General features: G+C 40.1%; 1 protein-coding gene and 1 pseudogene across 3 annotated transcripts in view; one reads left to right on the forward strand and one right to left on the reverse strand.

Moving 5' to 3' along the window:
• CEP83 (centrosomal protein 83) overlaps positions 1-7,075 on the reverse strand; it is a 132,808-nt gene extending 125,733 nt beyond the window's left edge. For 2 of the 3 annotated variants that reach the window (XM_059186530.1, XM_059186528.1), the window contains exon 1: positions 6,625-7,074. The gene's annotated coding sequence lies outside the window, so the exon portion shown is untranslated. Of the gene's footprint in view, positions 1-6,624 lie in introns of all 3 variants that reach the window. The other variant, XM_059186531.1, reaches the window with a different exon arrangement.
• Positions 7,076-7,945: 870 nt separating this feature from the next.
• LOC131839832 (nuclear prelamin A recognition factor-like) lies at positions 7,946-12,594 on the forward strand (annotated as a pseudogene).
• The last annotated feature ends 9,175 nt before the right edge of the window (positions 12,595-21,769 follow it).

Consider the following 21,769-nt stretch of genomic DNA (forward strand, 5'->3'; position numbering starts at 1 on the left):
TCTAGATGAATAGAACAGGATTGAGACTATAAATAAACCCTTATGATATAAGCAACTGATTTTTTTAATAGAGATGCCAATAGAATTCAAGGGAAAAAGAACAGCCTTTTTAATAATGATAGGGCAATTTGATGTCCAGTTGGTATAAAAAAAATTTTTTTTAAACTTTAGGGTAACTGGGTGACTCAATCAGTTAAGCATCTGCCTTCAGCTCAGGTCATGATTCTGGGGTCCTGGGATTGAGCCCCAGGTAGGGCCCCCTGCTCAGTGAGGAATCTGCTTCTTCTCCCTCTGCTCCTTCCCCCACTTGTGCGCATGGATGCACGCACACTTGTTCTCCCTCTCAAAAACATAAAATCTTAAAAAAAAAAGTTTAAAACTTCGACCATACACAAATGTTAATTCAATATGGGTCCTAGATCTAAATGAAGGAGGAGAAAATCTTTGTGATCTTGGATCAGGCAAAAAGTTCTTTAAACACATCATCAAGATCCTAAGCCCAAAAAGGAAAAACTTATAAACTATACTTCATCAAAAACCTCTGTACTTTGGGGCGCCTGGGTGGCTCAGTGGGTTAGGCTGCTGCCTTCGGCTCGGGTCATGATCTCAGGGTCCTGGGATCGAGTCCCACGTCGGGCTCTCTGCTCAGCGGGGAGCCTGCTTCCTCCTCTCTCTCTGCCTGCCTCTCTGCCTACTTGTGATCTCTGTCTGTCAAATAAATAAATAAAATCTTTAAAAAAAAACAAAAACCTCTGTACTTCAAAGACACAAATATAAGAAAAAGTAAGCCACAGACCGGGAGAAAATCTTTGCAAATATATCTCTAATAAAAGACTTTAACACAGAATATATAAAGATCTTTTACAACTCAATAGTAAAACAAAAAAACAGAGGTTAAAAATGGGCAAAAGATTTGAATAGAATTGCACCAAAGATGACTTATAAAAGGCTAATAATAAGCACAGAAAATGCAACATCATTCATACTTAGGGAAATGCAAATTAAAATCACAAGTAGAGTTTTGGGAGCCCCCAACCCCCATGTTGTTCAAAGGTCAACCATAGATTCTTTCTCTATATTATGATGCTAACCAAAGACTTGACCTATCACCATTTGCAAGTTCACATCTCTGTAGAGAGTATCTTTGTATAGATGGGTTTACATTTATAGTGCTACACAATGTTTCTTGACTAACAATTTTCATTTAATCAAAAAACTAAAGGTGATAAGCATTCTTCTCTTGGCTTCCAGGATTCTACCCTTTCCTGGTTTTCCTCCATACTCTCTCTCTCCACCTACCCACTACATGTGATGTTCACCAGCCCTCTTCTGATTCCACACATCCTCTTTAGCAATCCCACCTACACCCAGGATCTGAATTACCAGTATTGCTGATGACTTCTGACTCTCTCTCTCTCCAATTCAGAGAAACTTCTCCCCAATTTTACTTGATTCGTTAACTCCCTCCTGGTTAGGTTTAATACTTACCTGTATACACTCAGATTACACTTACATACTTCTAATCTGACATTTCCTTAATTATAATGTATTCTCTCTGCAGTTCTAGGTCAGGTGTCCTTCCAACATGCCACCAATTACACTCTCATTTATCTTTATAGCACCTTCGATTTATATTACAAATAACTACATATAAATTTTAAATAACCATTCATTTTCTCCCACCAGGCACTGCTTGAGACTTGGCACTATGTCTTATTAACAACCTTCCCAGTACCTAGTATGGTGCAAGACCCATAACAGGCACTCAAATACTGACTAAACCAATAAACAGAAGAAATTAAACGTGCTTTAAATTGTAAACATATAGGGCACTTGGGTAGCTCATTTGGTCAAGTGTCCGACTCTTGGCTTTGGCTCAGGTTGTGATCTCAGGGTCATGAGACCGAGCCCCATGTTGGACTCTGCACTCAGCACGGAGTCTACTTAAAGCTCTCTTTCTTCCCTCACCCTCTGCCACTTCTCCCCCACGTACACATGCACTTGCACTATCCAAAACAAACCTTTAAAAAATTAATGAAAAATAAATTGTAAACACACTACCTCTGAAAAAAACTTTCAGTAATTTATTTTTTCTAAAGAGAAAACGGGCCAAAAAAAGTTAAGTGACTAACTCAGTCAAGTCTTCATCTCCTGAATCTTCCCCAAAATCATAATGCCTATTAGTTCATGCTTACTGATCTAAGCTTCCCATTAACCTCCAAAAGTAACATAAAAATATTATTTGGAGAAGAACCATTTCAAATGCATCCACCCCAGCTTTTGCTGGCTTTGTCAGCTGTAGGTAACTCAGATATTAATTATTACTTAATAGTTGTTCTGTTCAACATAGACTAATCTTTAATTTAACCAGTCTTTTCACATATCCTTCATATATAATTCAATATATATCACACATCTGTATGTGAAAAATAATGTGCAAGTTACAATTTGTCAGCACTCCAAAAATATCTAATTATATCGTATGCTCTTTAAGTTTAACAATATCTCAAGCGTCTGCCTTAAACCAAAATGTGATTCAGAGGTGAAAAACATATTGAACGTGAATGCTAAAGATAAGCACTTCAACTTAGCAGAAAAATCCCTATAGTCCATTGCTAACGTTTTCAGTGGTTGCTATGTTATCCTGCAATTGTGTTACTGGGCAACAACTCAGAAGCTAGGATAGCAAGCTTACAAAAAAACAAATGACTCAAACCAGGATTTATAAAAATACTGAGACTCTACTTGTTTATACCTTTAAATGAAACAATTCCTGTCATAAGCATCAGACATAGGATTTACAGCAAGACTACAAAAATTACCCAGAATTTATTTAAAGACATATTTTGGAAGTGACGGGCACATTCCAAAATGAAATGGATAGGTTTAGGTTCCTCCCATCTCTATGAATTTTAGTGCAAAAGAAATTTAAAGTTATAATATACAGAAAACAAGTAACTGGGCACATCCTGCTTTCTTAATTTCTTTACTACTGGATTATATCTCAGTTACTTTAAAAAAAAAAAAAAAAAAAAGCTGGACTAGCTAGACTATACAGCCTGTGATCTCTCCATGACCTACAGAGGCAGCCTCAATGGAAAAACATAAAAATTAAGATAACTGTTACTTTATGAGGGCCAAATAAAAGTACTGACATAATTCATAAATCAGACCTGACCAGGAAAAAAGTAAAATAGAATAGAGTAAAATGGAGAGATAGGGAGAAAGGGATTATATAAGGGAGGTAGAGGAGGTAGAGAGAGGAGAGAGTTGGGGAAGTGTTTTTAAAATCAAGATTCTACTAAGGAAGAACCAGGAAACTGACCAAACTCCCCAAGCCCGCTTGAGAGTAGTGCCAGCATTCCTGAGAGAGTTCTTACTGCTGATATTGTCATGGGAAATTCTCAAATATCACACTTTATAGGAATACAAACTTTCCTTCCAATTCCCATGAATTCATGCTCTTTAATTCCCTTTCTTGTGATTTACAGTTGCCCTTCCTCTCTCAGCTACTCTCTCAAAGATTGTCTTTTACTTCTACTACACTATAAAAGGGGGAAAAAAAGTACAAATGGGCATTCCTCATCTCTAAGAAACATTTATTCAGCAACTTCTATTTGGAAGATACTAAGGATACACATCAGTGAGATCTGGTATCCTGCCCTTAAGGAGCTTACAATCTAATTAGGAAGGTAAGGCATATATATCCAAAATGATAAAATGCAATATAAAGTTTCAGATGAGAATGGCTAATAAAAACATCCTATAGAATTTCAGAGAAGAAAGAGTTCAGAACGTGTTACCCTAAAATATTCCACTTTGGCACATTATTTTGAGTTAAAAAAACTTAACAAACAGCAGATGCAAGAGAGGCACTCTGACCCTTCTTTTTCTTCCTGAAAATAGAAAATAAATATCCCAGAAGAAAAAAACTCTGTATCAGAAGTGAAGAAGACATTCTTATCACCAGAGATCGGGAATCAAAGCCAAGAAATATGTACAAACAAGCCTTATTAAACTAATCTTTATCTTCCTAGTCACTTCCCCACAATTCATGACTCAGCACAAAACCCTTTGTCTTTTTTACACAAATTTATTGTTTCTTTATCTAAAAGATATAAAAGCTTTCTACTCAGGGCACCTAGGTGGCTCAGTGGGATCAGCCTCTGCCTTCAGCTCAGGTCATGATCTCAGGTCCTGGGATCGAGCCCCGCATCGGGCTCTCTGCTCAGCAGGGAGCCTGCCCTCTACCCCCACCGCTCTCTGCCTACGTGTGCTCTCTCTCTCAGTCAAATAAATAAATAAAATCTTTAAGAAAAAAAAAAAAAAAAAGCTTTCTGCTCTGGTTGCTTCAAGTCTTCTTTCTCCTGTGAAGGCCCCCAAGTACACATAAAAAATTTTTTAAACTTGTATGCTTTCCTCTGTTAATCTGTTTTATGTCAATTTAACTCTTAGGCCAGCTAGAGACTCTAAGAGTAGAGAACTTTTCCTCCCCGGCAGAGATTACAGTGGAGTTGAACTTCATAGAAAAGGAACAATTCAGATTTTAGGAAAGAAGGAAAGAAATCAGGACGGTAGGCAGAATAACACAAAGGCTTGGAAGAAAGGGAGAAAGCACATAGGAGTTTTAGAGGATAGTGAGGAAATCATTCTGGACACACAGTTTTTCTATGAAGAACATGAACATGAAATGGCAGACTGAGAGGAAATTTTGAAGAGTTCAGATTAAGAAATGTGAACTTTAGGTAGAAAAAAGTACTTCAGGAAATTTTTTACAAATGTACATACACACATGCCCTACAAGTACACACAGATTAGACAATCTGACAAAAATCACTGAACTTAATACATTATGTATGACAAAATTAAAATAAAATTCAATTACTTTAGACAGAGATAGTACCTAGAAAACACACAAAGAATTCTGACAATTAACTAATCTTTCCGTTAAGATTTCATTCTTCTAAACTTCTTGAATTAGAACTTCCATGTTACAAAATACTGACTTCCGATTACTAAGAACTTTATTATACAACACGAGTCATTCTTGATTTTTCTTCTCTGCTTGTCTTGCCCAACTCTTGAATATTTCATTACTTCAACATCAGCATATGGAAAAGAAAAACGGGGAGGAAACTATAATGAAGTCAACAGATTTTTGCAATGTAGTAAGACATGCAACTTCAAGTTCCAATTCCCATTACCAATGGTTTGATTTCAAAGAAGTCATTCAGTCTCATAGTGTCTCAAATGTTCTCACTTCCTTTCTTACATACTTGAAAGTTTATAGAACTCAAAAAAATCATGAAAAAGTGCTCTGAAAACTACTGCCATACAGTCATACAAATTGTATCAATAAGGGTTCAATGAGCAGGGAAAAGAGTAAGGTTATTGGCTTGACCAAGGCTTAAAAGCCACTTGTAGATTGTGTTTCAATCTCCCAACACACTATGCCCTAAATTGGTATTATCTTCTTATTTGAAAAATTCCTGAATATAGCCTGCACACTTCATCTGGTTAGAAAATACTCAAAAGAAAGAATACTGGACATACACTGTCCTATATAACCAAAGGGTAACTCAAAGCCACTTGTCACTTTGAAGAGTCCTGTATGACACGAATATTCAAAACATTCTAGTAATTCCACACAAAATGATTTTGAAATCAAAACTCAGTACAGAAGGTGCGTATTAACTAAAACCACCTACAGGCTAAACCCATGAATTTACAGAATTCTGAATCCGGTTAATTGCAGGATAGTTACATTTAATTATATTCTAGTTGAGTATTGGACTTGTTTACGGAGACGTTGCTGGGTGACAGAAGCACTGCTTTCACAACCTACTCAGTTTTAGATCTCAAGTATTCTCTGCTCAGAGTCTAAACACTATCAACTGTAACATATATAAGAAATTAAGAACAAGCTTCTTGCCATCCTAGACATCTCTGAGCCTTCACTGAAACAGCTTCACAACCAAAACAGCTTTACAAGGAATGTAACTGTAACTTAAGGCTTTAAAAATACTTGGCAGTGGGCATTTTTAAGAGCTAAGTGCCCATTTATTACGGTCAAAAGCTGGTATAAGGATTTATCGAAATGTCCATTTAAGCCAGGCATTCATTTACTCCGTCTAGACCTTATCTCTGGAATTAAAATTGTCTGCGGGGTCTTGGAAAACGGTAGCATAGTTTTTTCATCACAAATGAAACTGGTGGTACCACACGTCCAGCCACTTAAACTAGCTACACAAGCGCCAAGCTAGAGTGCATCCAAAAACACCCAAAAGGGGCGCCTGGCTGGCTCAGGTCCAAGAGCACGCGCGCGGCTCGCAATCTCCGGGTGGTGAGTTCGAGTCCCGCACGGGGTGCAGAGATTACTTACATACATACATAAACTTAAGAAACAAAGGAGAAGAAGAAAAAAAAAAAAAAAAGTCCCTAAGAAGTTTCACGTGCACTTAACTCGCCACCGAACATGTCTCAGCGCCTCCATTTCTAACACCCGCTCCAATTACTTTACAGGAAAAGTAACAACACAACATTCAAAGCCAAGTTGTTTAGAAAAGGGGAGCATCCCAAAAAACTACGGACCAGACAGCGTCCCCACAAAAAGAGGTTACGTACCAGACTCACACACAGTCCTTGCGACTTGCGCGCGTAAAACTTAACAGCGCCCGGGGCTGTGGCCGCGCTCGCCACCTGGGAACACCGGCACAGCTCCAGCCACCGGCACCCGCTCGACTCTCCTCGCCCCGGCATTGGGGCTAAGGGGTGCAGTTCCACACGCGGGGTGCTGGCCCGGCGGGCAGCCGCTCGCGGCGCAGGCTGAAGAGGACGAGCAGGGAAAGCAGGGCCGAGCGCGCCCCTCGGACTCCCACTCCAGGGAAAAGGTGAGGTTTCCCTGGAGAGCTCCGAGGACCGAAAGGGCGGCGGTGGAGAGAAGAGCTTCGCTGCGCCCGGGTGGACGGGCTGTCTCCGGGTAGCGAGGCGGCCCAGTGGCTGCCGACCGGCCGACACGCCACCCTCAGCCCGCCGCCCGCCGCCTGTCCAGCCCCGGTCGGTCCCGAGTCCTGAGGGCGCGCGAGCCAGGAAGTCCCGCCCCTACGCCGACGTCACCGGCGCCGCGGACGCCGGCCCCGGTCGGCAGCCGTTAGAGGGAGGAGACGAGCGGAGTTCGAGCGGGAGCGACGGCCGACCACGGCGGGAACGCCGGGTGGAGGCAGCGCTACGGCGGAGCGCCGGGGGGCCACAGAGATCCCTCCAGCCGAGAGCGGGCACGTGCTTCAACCAGCCGGACTGAAGTGCGTGGCTGAGCGAGGAGCCGGTCTCCCTCGCCTCCTCGCAGCGCTAGGTTTCTAGGGGGATTTTCCCCCCTTTTCGCGCTTCCCTTTGCCGGCTCTTCGCCCAGAGCAGGAGGTCCTGCTTCTGCCTTCGTCCCCGATCGTGCACATTTCATGATTCTGGAGTCGCCTGCCTGCCACGTCAGCCTGGGAGCAGGAGCTCCCGAGCGGCGAGTCCGCTCAGCTTGCCTGGAGGAACCGGCCGGGTCAGCACCAGGGCCCCCGGGGTGAATACTTCCCCGCCCCCCGCATCCTGCTCCGGAGTCAGGGTGCCCACTGGGGATAACATTGTGAGCTCTTTATCTTGAGGTTGCAAACTAAAGTTGGAAGAGAAGGTACCAGTTTTTGAGAGCGTCGGTTCTATGCCAAGGGCTGAAATAAGGTGGTTTCAGTCTCTAAGAATATGTAGTGGAAGAAACAGGCGCTCTTCCTTTCCCACGTTTGCTCAGTGACCTGGGTTGGGGTGGCGGTTCTCCTGCATTGTAAAGCACAGCTCATTTTTACATAGGCTGTAGCCGTGATTGGAAAGGCAACTCAGATAGGACCTTTTGGGGGGGACCATCTTTTTTTTTGAAATGGGGAAAGAGGAGCCATTCCACGAGAGGATGCTCTGGCTAATGGAGTGTCAGCACATGGATTACAAAGGTGTGGGATACAGTATCAGTGAACAGAACATAGAATCCAGAAGCATACTGCTGTACCTTGTACAAGTGTTTAATAATACGAGCTCACATTTGCTGAGCATTTAGGTATCAAGTACAAGAGGCCTTTTTCAGGTTGTATTAGTTAACACTAAGCCAGGTGCAATTATCTGACTTTAAAACATTACCCAGAGCCATTACTGGTAAATGTTGACGCCAGACTTCTGAACTCCAGAAGTCTTGGTGGTCATCAGTAAACTATATGCTATAAATCACTGCTAAGTGGGGAAAAGATTATCTGAGAAATAACAACCAATGGAGACAGGCCCTCGATCTCCTTTCTCAAATAAATACCAGATGAATCAAAAATTTAAAGAAATGTAAAGAATGAAGCCATAAAAAACACTATAAGAAGATCAAGGAGAGTATTTGTATAATCTTGAGGTGAGAAAAGCCTTTGCTAACTATGAAATGAAAAACGGAAATCATAACAGAAAAAATTGGATGAAGAACAGAACAGCCTTTGCTAACTATGAAACAACAGAAATCATAATAAAAAATAACATGAAGATGATAATCTATATACAAGTTGTAATCTTCTATACACAAATAATGAACCACCGGAAACTACATTTGTATCGTGCAGAAAAAGAAGGAAAAATACTAATATACAAAGAGCTCCTAGAATATCAATTTTAAGGGGTGCCTGGGTGGTACAGTCTATTAAGCATCCCACTCTTGGTTTCAGCTCAGGTTGTGATCTCAGGGTTGTGAAATTGAGCCCTTCAGTGGGCTCTGTGCTCAGTGCAGAGTCTGCTTAACACTCCCTCTCCCTCTTCCCTCCTCACCCCCACATGAATGCATGCTGTCTCCAATCTTTAATTTTTAAAAAAGCTTCCAAAACACCACAAAAAAATTACCAAAGGAAATCAATAGGACATATTTAAATCAAGAAAAACAAACATCTAATTAAATGAAAAAGATGTTCTACATTCCAAACAGATCCTTTTTGTCCCTCTGCATATATAGGGATATGGAGTTACAACTACTATTGTGCACTATTGATGTTAAGGTTGAAATTGGGACAGTCTTAATTACCAAAATTTCATTAGCCTTTGCCCCAAAATCTCATTTCCTGGTCCATTCATAAGGAAAACATTCATATGGATGTTCCTCACTCCCTTTTTTGTAATAAGTGTTTTTGGAAACAATATAAGTGCCATCACTAGGATGCTAGTTAAATTACCGTGCATGTGCACAATGGAATACCCTTATGCTATTAATAACATGATGAATCTTTATTTACATGAAAACATGTTCATAACATATAGGCCCTCCCATAAAAGTAGACTATAAATCAGCAGGAACAGCATCTTCTTGACATGAATATATATGTGTGTATAAATATACAAAAAGATCTGGAGAGATGTTGGCCAAAAAACAAGTGATTTTTATTTTGTCTTTTGGATTTTTTTTATCTCGTTTGAATTTTTTTATGTCTGTATCCTTTTTACAAAAAAAAAAAAACTTTTATTTTTAATTAAAGCCAGTGAAAGGGGAGCCAGTTGACTGTAGACGCCCATAGTTAGATGACCAATGTGAAATAATTATATCTGAGAGCTAAATTCTCAGCTTTTTAAGTATCCATACATTTGATGATATTAATTTACCTCAAGTTGGTAAATGTAACTCATCACTTGGACGTGATGATTCCGACTTCTTAAATTGGCCACTGTATCCATCCTATGTTTTGTTCTCTGTGTACTTCTCATGGTATTTGTCACACTGAATTATAATTCCTTCTTTCTGTCACTAGACTATTTGCTCCTATAATATGTATCCTTTTCTGCCATATGTTATATATTTGTTTTCCCCTGATACATTATTTGTCATCTATTTTATTTTTTATGCAGAAATTTTACTTTTAAAGCAGTCAAAATGCTAATGAATTATACAGATAATATTAAGGGATAGTTCAACTTTATGCCAATAAATTTGACAACTTAAGTAAAATGAACAAATTCCTAAAAAAATAAAAAGAACTGACACAAGAAGAAAAAGAAAAGCTAAATGGACCGATATCTATTAAAGAAATGGAATTTCTAATCAAAAACTTTCCTACAAAGAGAACTCCAGCGCCAGATGACTTCACCAGTAAATTTATCAGACTTTTAAAGAAGATAAAATACTAATCCTATAGATTTCAGAGAATAAAGCAGGAATGAACACTTCCAAACTCATTTTATGAAGCCAGTATACTCCTGATATCAAAACTTGACCAGGACATTCTACAAAATAATTACAAACCAATAACCCTCATGAATATAGATGATAAAATGCTTAATTAAATATTGGCAAATTGAACCTTGCAATATAAAGGATGTGATGCTAAGGAAAGTGTGGTTTAGCACTGAAAAGTCAGTGTTAGTTCACTACACTAACAAAATGGAAGAGAAAAATAAAACAATGGTCTCAGTAGATGCAGGAAAAGCATCTGACAAAATTCAAACCCATTCACTTAAAAAAAAAAAAATTTAAGCAAGTTAAGTATAGAAAGGAACTTCCTTAGTATAACAATCATCTTTGAAAAATGTAGTGTTGAAATATTAAATCTTTTCCCCCTAAGTTCAGGAACAATGTAAGATTCTAAGAATGTTTGCTCTCACCACTTCTATTCAGGGGTATGTTGAAGGTCTTAATCAATGTAAAAATGTAACAAAACATAATTGATGTAATCAATGTAACAAAATAATAATAAAATGCATAAAAATTGGAAAAACTTGGACTTTATGATTTCAAAATTTACAACAAAACTACAGTAGTCAACATAGCTGTACTGCCAAAAACATACATATAATACAATATAATATACATATACATATATATACATATAATATACATATACATACAATTCAGAGTCCGTAAATAATACCTTTACATTTATGGTCAATTGACCTTGACAAAGGTGCCAAGACAATTCCATAGGGCAAAGAACAGTCCTCTCATAAAGTTATGCTGGGAAAACATGGAAAAGAATGAACTTGGACCCCTATACATAATACAAATGTTAAGATGAAGCAAAGATCTCAACATAAGAACTAAAACTAAAACTCAGAAAAAAGCATAGCCATAAATCTTCATGGCATAACAATGGTTTCTTAGATGTGACACGAAGAACACAAACAACCAAAGGAAAAAAAAATTATACTTTATCAAAATTTAAAAATTTTGTGCTTCAAAGAATACTATCAAGAAAGTGAAAAAACCACATCTCCTGGTGTGCCTCTCAAGCCAAGCCTTGCCCCCACACCTGCCCGGCTACCAGTGAAGTGTGAACACCATATGTGGAAGAAGATTCCATAAGTTGGTTGATACCAAGATATTTCTGAGTAATCGGTGTGTGACAACTGTGTGACTGAGGAGGAAGGGATCCAGGTTTCCCAGCAGAACACCAAGGACTTCTTTTGCGTTCTGAACCTTAAGAAGAAATGTGATATCTCACAGCCCAAGGCGCTGGCAGTGCCGATATATCCACGGCCTCTGCCTTATTTTGCTAGTAAATTCTGCATCAGTGTGACTGATGCATCCAGAAGATGCTATGGCTTCCTCAAAAGTCTGGGGGTGTGCACTGTCTTTGATAGGATAGCTGGGGATTTCAGCTTCCTGGAGAGTCAGAAAGAACCTGTGCCTCAATACCACTAGCACAGTGAGGAAGAGCCAGTGTTCCCCAAGCTCACCTCCACCTATCCCAGCTGGGTCCCCTACTTGGAACGTGTGCTGGGCCACCCTGTCACCCCACCACCACCACCACCTCTATACCACCAAGTCTTCCCAGCAGATCATGAGCTCTCTGGTGAAAGATTACTTCACCAGACAGCAGAACCTGTCTTCAGACAAGATTTTCCACATTATTATGGTCTCTGTTATAATAAGATGAAGGCCCTTCGAGAAGATTTTCCCATAGCTTCCCATGGTTCCTGGGGTACTGACTGAGTGCGTATTAATCTCAGGTGAAATTGTTCAGATAATGGAGCAAAGTGACCTCTGGTGAAATGACACTGCCACATATACCCCGTTTTCAGGCCTGTAGGAGAAGGTGAGGCACTGACACCACGATGGAGCTGGGACCAGCAGATATCTGGCGCACAGCTTCAGACCTGTGGCCCAGCAGCTGTTTCATGAGGATGTGAGGGAGGTCACCTGCTGCACCCTGAGGAGCAAAGACTTCCAGGAGGTCACCGCTGAAAAGAATGGGGAGGTTTTGTTATGCTTTGCTTCTGGGTACTGCTTTCAAAACATCCAGGATATGGTTCTGGAGCTGGAGAAGGGCAAGTTGCCATGCCACTTGGTGGAAGTGCTTGCCTGGACCAGTGGATGTTTAAATGACAGAGGTCCAGCCTAGACCAAGGATGGGCATGCAGACAAGATGCTGCTGTGGCAGATGGAAGGTATCAACACTGACCTCGTCGTGCAGCCCCTATACCAGCGCCCACATGCAGGAGCTATACCAGGAGCGCCTGAACAGGGCCAACTCCCCTGGAGCCCAGGAAGCCCTGCACACAATGTACCAGGACCCAGGGCTCTCTGCCGTCACCGGAAACATCAAGAACTAAAGGTCGAAAAGGCTGGGAGGCAGGTCCTATCAGCTGCCCAAGGAGGGAGGAAGAGCTGAGTGTGGGCATCAAAGACCCAGGAGGAAAACCACTCAGCTTCTCAGTTATCACTTTTGTTTTTTTCAGAATTCTCTACCCCCTAATTGGTGGTGGCTCCCTCGGTCAGTTTGATTTGGTGCTACCTTTGTAATAATGTGTGACTGGAATATTTTAATAAGAGAAGGACTGCCCCAAGTTAAGTATCCTTTTAGATTAAGACCAAAAAATAGGGCACCTGGGTAGCTCAGTCATTAAGCATCTGCCTTTGGCTCAGGTCATGATCCCAGGGTCCTGGGATCAAGCCCCATATGGGGCTCTCTGCTCCTTGGGAAGCCTGCTTCTCTCTCTCCCATTCCCCCTGCTTGTGTTCCCTCTCTCACTGTGTCTCTCTCCAAGTAAATCTTTAAAAAAAAAAAAAAAAAGACAAAAATTATCCTGAAGAGCAAGAATAAATGTAGATTACTATCTTTTAGGCTAAAAAAATCCCAAAAATGTCCTGTGAGGAGATAAGACCCCAGAAGTTCAGATTCATGTACCTCAGATTTGATGTGGAAATTAAGATAGGAAGCAAGCAGGCTGCAGGGTTTGTGGGGTCACACTCCACAGTCTACCTGATCTGGCTCTAATTTTTACCCACTTACATCATTCCTGAAAATGTTTTTGCGAGAACATGAATAAATTGCAACCTTTGGGAATCAGGGGCTCATATACAAATCTGGATTTCCAGCTTTTCTGACAACAGTGGGCCACATTCCTCAGTGCTGTGGTTGCCAGAGTACAGTAGCAGCCTCCTCCTGGGACTAGCCCTCTAACGAGGGGACCCTGTGGGTATTTGTGGCTGGGGCCCCATACTCATACTTTTATATTCAGCCTTATGGTGAACCCACCTTGAGGCGAGGAAGGTCTGGCAAGGGTGACAGTTATTACCGACAGAAGCATGTAGGGTAGAGATGGGCTGCCCTGCTTAGGCCAGGCTGTGGGTTCAGGAAGGAGTTACCTTAATTCCTCCCCAGTGGGGTTAGCAGCAAAAGACCCTCCTGATCTGCTGTTGTCCTGCCTCCTCCCTACCTGTGTTTCTTGAGGGACCCTCTCATCCTGCAGCCTGCACCGCTCCTGTGAGCGCACCACAAAGAGAAGGGACTAGCAAGCAGCCAGAAATCTACAGAATCATGGCACTCCACATCAGGACTCATCCTTGAAATGAATGACATCCTTGAAATGGCCTGGTGTTGGGTTTTCAAAGCACTTGGATTTTTTTTAGCATAAACGATGATGTCCTTAAGCCCTCCATGTTCTAAAGCCTTAGCAGCCTCAGTTTCTTTGATCTTATTCTGTATCATGTTGTACCCGTATACCTATCCAAGTTGATAGCTAGATATTGTGTAAAGTTGTATGTTTTGGGGGCACTTGGCTGGCTCAGAAGAGCATGAGACTCTTCATCCTGGAGTCATGAGTTCAAGCCCCACATTAGTGTAGAGATTACTTAAATAAAAGCTTTTTTTAAAAAATCGTATATTTTTTTCCTTTCGATCTGTTCACAGATTTCATCCTCTGCAGAAACTTATATGAAATAAACAGGAAGAATGTAGGGAGAAAAAAGAAAGTGAAAAGACAACCTATAGAATGGGGGAGAATATTTGAAAATCACATCTGATAAGAACTTGTATTCAAAATATATCAAGAATTCTTACAATTCAACAATAAAAAGAAAAGCTAATTTAAAAATGGATGAAGGATTTGAACAGAGACTTCTCCTAAGAAGATATACAAAGAGCCAATAAGCACATGAGAAGGTGATCAACATCATTGGTCATTAGGGAAATGTAGATCAAAACCGTGATGAGATACCACTTTATACCCACTAGCATGGCGTGGACATTAACAAGCATTAGTGAGAATGTGGAGAAATAGGAACCCTCACCCCAGTGGTGGGAATGTACAATGGTACTTTGGGAATCACTTGGCATTTTCTCAAGAGGTTAAAATATAGTTACCATATGACCCAAAAATTCCTAGATACATACCCAAGTGAATTGGAAACCTATGATTACACAAAAATGTGGATACAAGTGTTCATAGCAGCACTATTCATAATAACTAAAAGGTAGAAACAATCCAAATCACCATCAACTAATGAATAAATAAACAAAATGTGGTATATCTATACAATGGAATATGATTCAGCCATAAAACTGAAAAGTACTGATTCATGCTACCACCTGGATAAACCTTGAACACATTATATGCTAAGTGAAAGCTACATGTTAACGTGATTCCATTTATATGAACTATCCAGAATAGGAAAATCCATAGGGATTAAGAAAATAGATAAGTAGTTGTCAGGGGCTGGGGCTGGGGATAATGGGGAGTAACTGTTAATGAATACAGGGTTTATATTTGGAGTGATAAAAATATTTTGGAATCAGATAGTGATGAGGTTGCACAGCTTTGCAAATATACTAAAAGCCACTGAATTATTCACTTGGAAAGTGAATTTTATGGTGTATGGATTATATCAATAATAGTCATAGACAATATGATAATACCTATTATCATAAGTGCATACACAGGGTACATGTGGTAACCACATAGGTTATGTGGTAACCTATCTAATACACAAAAGAGCTACTAGAACTAATAATTTAGCAAGTCATAGGCTATAGCACCAATATACAAAAATCAATTCTAGATCTATATACCAGCAACAAACAACTGGGAATTGAAATTGAAAATAATACCATTTATAATGTATACAGAAACATCAGAAACCTAGGGATAAAGAAGACAAAAGATGTGTAAGACCTCTATATTGAAAACCACAAAACTTAGCTGGGGAAATTTTTAAAGTCTTAAATAAGTCGAGAAATACGTCATATCCATGGATAGTAAAACTGTATCATTAAGTTCTCCATTCTTCCTAAGTTGATTTGTAAATTCAACCCAATCTGTATCAAAATTCCAGCAGGCTCTCTTTAGTTTTTTTTTTTTTTTAGACATAGATGAATTAATTCTAAAATGTATCTTAAAAGCTGAAGGACATAGAATAGCCAAAACAATAAGTAAAAAGAACAAAGTTTGAAGTCTTATACTACCAGATTATAAGATTTCTGGAAAGTTATAGTAAGCAAGATAGTGTGTTACTACATAAGGATAGGCTAGTAAATAAACAGATCCAAGTCTACAAATAGAACTCCACATATGCAGTCATTTCATTTTTGACTAAGGCACTAAAGCAATTAAATGTGAAAGAAAGTTGTTGTTCCTGTTGTCTTAAAAAAATATATTGCTAAAACAATCTGATATCTATTTGTTTTTTAAAAAAGAACCTGGGCCTTATTTTACTCCATATACAAAAATTAATTAAAGATGGTTCATAGGCCTAATATTAAACCCAGGTCTGTAAAACTTCTAAAAAAAAACATAGAAGAACATCTTTATAACTTTGGAGTAGGCAAATATCTCTTGCATGGGACACAAAAGGCACTAATCATAAAAGAAAAATTTGACAAGTTAGACTTCATCAAAACTTAAATTTCTGTTCTTCAAAGACAGAATTACACTACAGAATGAGAAATCTGTACCACACATGTATCTAGCACAGAACTTGTATCTGGAATATATAAAGAACTCCTATAAGTTAGTAAAAAATTAAGTTATGAACAATAACACACTGAAGATAATATCTCAACAAAGTAGGTGCAGAAGGAATATATCTCAACATAATAAAAAACACATATAACAAACCCACAGCTAACATCATACCTATCAGCGAGAAGCTGGAAGATTTTCCTCTAAGATCAGAAACAAAACAAAGATGCCCATTCTCACCACTTTTATTCAACATAGAATTGGAAACGCAACTAGTAATCAAAAAGTGTACACACACTCAGAACAAAGGCAGGTATATGATCCTGAGGGATAAAATCCAAACTGCAGAAAAGCTCCATAAGCTGTCAAACAACAAATGGGTTTGTCTGCCGTGGCAGATAAATGAAAGAAAGAATTACCGTAAAACTGAAGGTTTTGGTATTATGGAGCTAACAAAGTTCACATTACGAGTAAGTGGAATAATGGGGTCTTTAGGAAACTAATAGGAAATTGTTTACAAGTTTAAATTTAAAATGAGAAAAAGTGAGGACATCTGTTTGGAGTATTTGAGCAAGAAAAAAATGCTCTAGGATACGGGAATTCCTTAAATAAAGAACAAGCATTCCAGTATTGCTTTTCACATTTAATACTTTGTTGCCAGAGCCAGAACTGATGTAGAGAAATAAGCTTGTATTTCAGAATGTCAAGGAAAGAAAGCTATATGTCATATGGCTCAGTGGCAGACAAAACTATTTTTGTCTCTTAAAATTTCACATACCTTCTCCTTTTCTCATCTCTCCTCCTCTCTTATTCCTCTTATCATTCTACTTTTCCCTCTTCTTCTGTTTCATCACCTTCATTTTTTCTTCTTCCTGAAGATCAGGTTTCTCAACCTTAGTTTCCTTTTTTGACTCCCTAAGAAGCCAGTTTAGATATTTCTTTTCCTAACTGCTTCCTCTGCCCCCTATGAGATCTTAAAGCACAGATATCTCAAATGTCTATTTATATACAGCGGCTCTTTGGAGGACCACAAACCATTGTAATATCTCGGGGTTTTTTTGCCCATCAAGAATGCATGCCCCATATAATAAGCTCTTTGAGGGAATCATGTTTGGTTTACCTCTGTCTACTCTTGAGCTTAGTATAATTTTTGGAACATAGTAGGGAATCAATAAATATATTAGATGAATACTCATTGGGTAAAAAGTGAAAAATGATCTCTGCTACAAACTTATCATCCAACTAAACTAATATTCTTGGATCTTTTTTTAGACAATGCTACCTACTGCTGATTACTGAACAATGCCTCCACATTCCAAGAATGTGTTTCTGAGACTATATCCTTGTGACTTGGTAGAAACTTGGAAAGCACTCTAGTCACAAAAGCAGTGCATTTGCAGCCGGTTCTGAGGGTGGGTTAGTTACACAGCTAATTTAATCTATCATAATTAATGTTCTTTTCCTAGTTTCAGTTTCAGATACTGATCACTGCCTAAATTCTTCACTAAATTCTGATGCTATAAGTATCTTTGTATCTCTGATGCTATAAGTATCTTTGTATCTCTGATGCTATAAGTATCTTTGGTACTTCTATTCCATTATTCAATTTTATCAGTTTCAGCTGAGGTACAAACATTAGAGGATGAAAAGAAAGTGGAGGCACTGTGGGAGAGAGAAAAAAGAAATAGAGGTCGTTACACTTTTCTGTTTCTTTTTTTATCTGTAAGAGCTCTTCTAGCTCTAAAATTTTGTGATCTTGATGGTTATGCTCTGAGTGGTTCAAAATAAAACCATTTGGCAATCTGTGGAGATGTTGCTAGTTGCCTCAAGATGAGGGGGACAATGCTACCAGCATTTGTGGGTGAGGCCAGGAATGCTAAACATCCCATAATATACAGGACTTTGGTCAGTTCAGGTCCTTGGAAAAGAAGACACCAGGACAGAATCAGATGAGCAAGAGATTTATTGAGGAGAATGGCTGTTAAGAATAAAGGAGAAAGGAAGAAGTAGGCCAGGAGTGCCTTCATGCTGATGTAGTTCTGCTACTCATGAAAGAGAGGGAAGGAATCAAGGTTAGGTAGGAAGAGCCTCAGGCTGCAATACAGCTCTGAGAAAGTCTTGGCCATGCCAATAGGGAACCTTGGAGCAAAATCTAATCCTCATTTGAGGGGTCCCAATTTGGGCAGGCATGGCCTGGCTCTAGAACCTTCCTGTGCTCAGCCAGGAACCTTCCTGTGCTCAGCAGGGGGTAGTTCAAGGAAGGTAAGACTGTAGCATAAATGCTGGGGTGAATCGCCAAAGTATGGCACTAGAAGATGGCCCACGGAGTACAAGCCCCACAGTAGGCACTCAAGGGTGCTTGCTTTCGCTATTTCTTGCTCTCTCCTTTATAAAGAAAAAAAAATAACACTTTACCCAGAAATCTTTGTCTGTAAAGCAAGAAAACAAGATGATATAAACAAGAACATCTCTGAGACATGCTTAGGTGATGATTTTGACAATTTTCCTTTCCTTTTTTTTTTTTTTTCCAGGTTAAAGTTGGACAGAGAATAAATTTGGAGAGACAAGTCTTGAAAGTTGAGATCTAACATGGAAAATAAGATGAATTAACTTCCCAGGCTGCCTGACTATTTGCATTTCTAATTCGCAATGGTTTGTTTCTTCTTTTGACCTCAAAAGGTGTTGGGGAACTTAGGGAAAACTATATGTCATCTTTAAAATTCTACATATGGTCGTCAAGAGGAATAGCATCAAAATTTAAAAGAGGTGGTACCATCTGGCTTACAGTATCAATAATCTTATCACAGATCCATCCGTGTGGTTTCTGTTCAGACTCTGAGGCTCTCACTTCACTGTCAACCTCATTCACATTTACAGTTTTAACACTGCAGCTGACCATTTTTTTAGTTGATGGTCTGCAACCCTTTGCCTGAGCTATAGGCAGAGTTACTATGGGTGGGAATCTTCACATCATCATTAACAAATACTTTACAGGTTTCTTTATGTGGCTAGCAGGTGCTTCTGAAACAGGCCAGCTTGGAGGAATTTTCTTGGCATGATTTTTAATTTGTATCTTGATTTTTGGAGGTAAACTGATGTTATTTTTAATTGCTGCCGAGGCATTTTGTCAAAGGATTCCTTTTTGGTTCCTTTATATTTGTCATCTGCTTCATCTTCTTCATAAGTATCATTTCCTGATATTTCTGCAGATTTGGAAAAACTTGTATCTATTATTGATTCTCCTCTTTATGATTTCTTCGATCCTATTTTTTCTTTCTAGTCTTTCCAGCAAGTTCCCTCTCAAAAATCCGAGCAGTGTATCCCATGACCACCATAAAATACCCCTTGCACCACACTGATCGATTTCTCCACTCACATTCTGGGAGCGGCTCCTCTAAAATTCCCCTAGACTTCTCTTCCTGAGCTAACGCTTAGAAGGAGATTCCGAGGACAAACTACACCCCCATCACTCAGTTGGTCTCAGGGCTACATCTGCTCCTCCTCCTCCTCCACTACCCATTCCAAATCCTACTGTCTTCTACCTGTCACCTCTGCAGGTCTTAGTAGCTTACCTGGATGTGACCCAAATCCTTTTTCTTAGTGAGAATGTATGTTTATTGGCAACTATACCCTTCTCAGGCAGGAACTGCGACACATGCCCTTCTACATTTCCAATTACATACCCAGAGGCCTCCAAGCGAATCACCAAGGATCCACATGTATTTTTCCCTTTATAGGAAAGCAACCCTTCCTCTTCCTGTTGATCTGGGTCATTTATCCCTACCAAGAATGGGGACTCCTCTTCTTGCCTGCTGGTGGCCAGACACAGGAAGTCCAAAGTGCCCAAACAGTAGCCATCGCGCATAGTTCAGTGGGACTCTTACTGTGTTCCTTGACAAAAGTGTACTTCCTTTGGGGACCAGAAATTCTAAACCTGCAAAGCACAGAGTTTTGAGAACAGGAAGCACAACATCTCCCATGGACTCACTGAGATGGTAAGTGGGACCACTTTTGCTCCCTCCACTTGTTCCTGGACGCACATGTTCTTCCTATTAGGGGCGGCGCCCGTCAAAGTTCTCTGATTTAGTGTATGTACTGCATCCTGAAGGAAGGTACTCAATCCTCGCAGAATATTGCCTCTAAACTGCCACTTTAGCTGTGCCTTCAGTAGGGTGTCTAGTGTTCTCATCAGGCTGGCTGCTTCTGGGTAGTGCAGTGGGTGGTACAACCAGTAGATGCCCTGGACATGAGCTTCATACCTACATCACCTTTACTGTGAAGTGGTTTTCCTGTTGGGATGCTATGTTGAGTTGAATCCCATGCCAGTGGATATGGCCTTCTGTGAGCTCCTAGATAGTAGTAGATGTTGAGGCTATGCAGGCACAATAGGTGTTGGGTCCGTTATCAAAGGAACGAGACTGAGACAAAGTTACGCAAGGCCTTATTCTATGCCAAGCATTAGAAGTTAGACTGACCAGCCAGGGAACGAGGCTGAGACAAAGTAAAAGTTACGTAAAGCTTTATTCTATGCCAAGCATTAGAAGTCAGACTGAGTGGCCAGGGCCGCCTCCGAAGAGAGCGATGCCCCTTGGTCTCACAGGCTAGTTTTTATAGGGCACAATCGCAGACATCTGCATATGTGGCTTTGGCTGATTGGATGTCTCCTACCTGTGTGTTTTAGTAACGGTTACCTGGAACCAATACTAGTAACTGTTGGGGCGCTTATTAAACAACAAAATGGCCTTGTTTTAGGTGTGTGTTTTAGTAACAGTTACCTGGAACTGATATCAATAACTGTTGAGGCATTTATTAAACAACAATGTCTACCTGGGCAACATGGAGTCACTATGGCTAAGTAGGCCCAGGCAGGCCCTAGGGGGTTAACATGTTTTAAGGTGGAATCGACCCCAACATAGGCAAACACATACCCAGAATAGGTATTTATCCCTGTGAGGATGAACTACTGGTCACTACAGAATGGAAAGCACTCAGTGTTGTTGACTTGCCACCAAATGGCTCGCTAATCTTAAGTAAAATGCCTTCTCAGGGACTCAGTGTTAGTCTCTGTTGCTAGCAAGTTAGACCTCCAGAGATAGAAGCAGTTAGATTGGCCTTGAAGTGGGAATTCGTGCCGTTGGGCTCATGCGTGACCTCTGTCTCTGCAAACATGAGCATTCCATTCATGTGCCCACTGTGCCAGTTTTGAGGTAGGCCATGACAAAGCTTGGCTAACATCAACTGGTAGAATCTTGATATCTACTTGACTGTTCCATACCCTTTCCAATGTTGGAATCAGCATGTGAAGTAGGAATCTTTACCCTTGTGACCACTCTATCATGTCTGTCCAGACACCTCTACTCCAGACCTCCCTGTCTCCAATCTGCCAGGCTTTTCCTTCAAAATCCCCATCACAGGTGCTGCTTCTTTCAAACAAAGCAGATGACCAACTATACTGCTTGAAGCTCTGCCCGCTAGGAAGATTTTTCTCTCTGTGTTGTCTTTTGGGGACACCACTGAATACGGCTGTAATGTACCGCCATCCATTTTT

This window comes from Mustela lutreola, chromosome 8, assembly GCF_030435805.1.
Source record: "Mustela lutreola isolate mMusLut2 chromosome 8, mMusLut2.pri, whole genome shotgun sequence".
In the NCBI taxonomy this organism is placed as follows: domain Eukaryota; kingdom Metazoa; phylum Chordata; class Mammalia; order Carnivora; family Mustelidae; genus Mustela; species Mustela lutreola.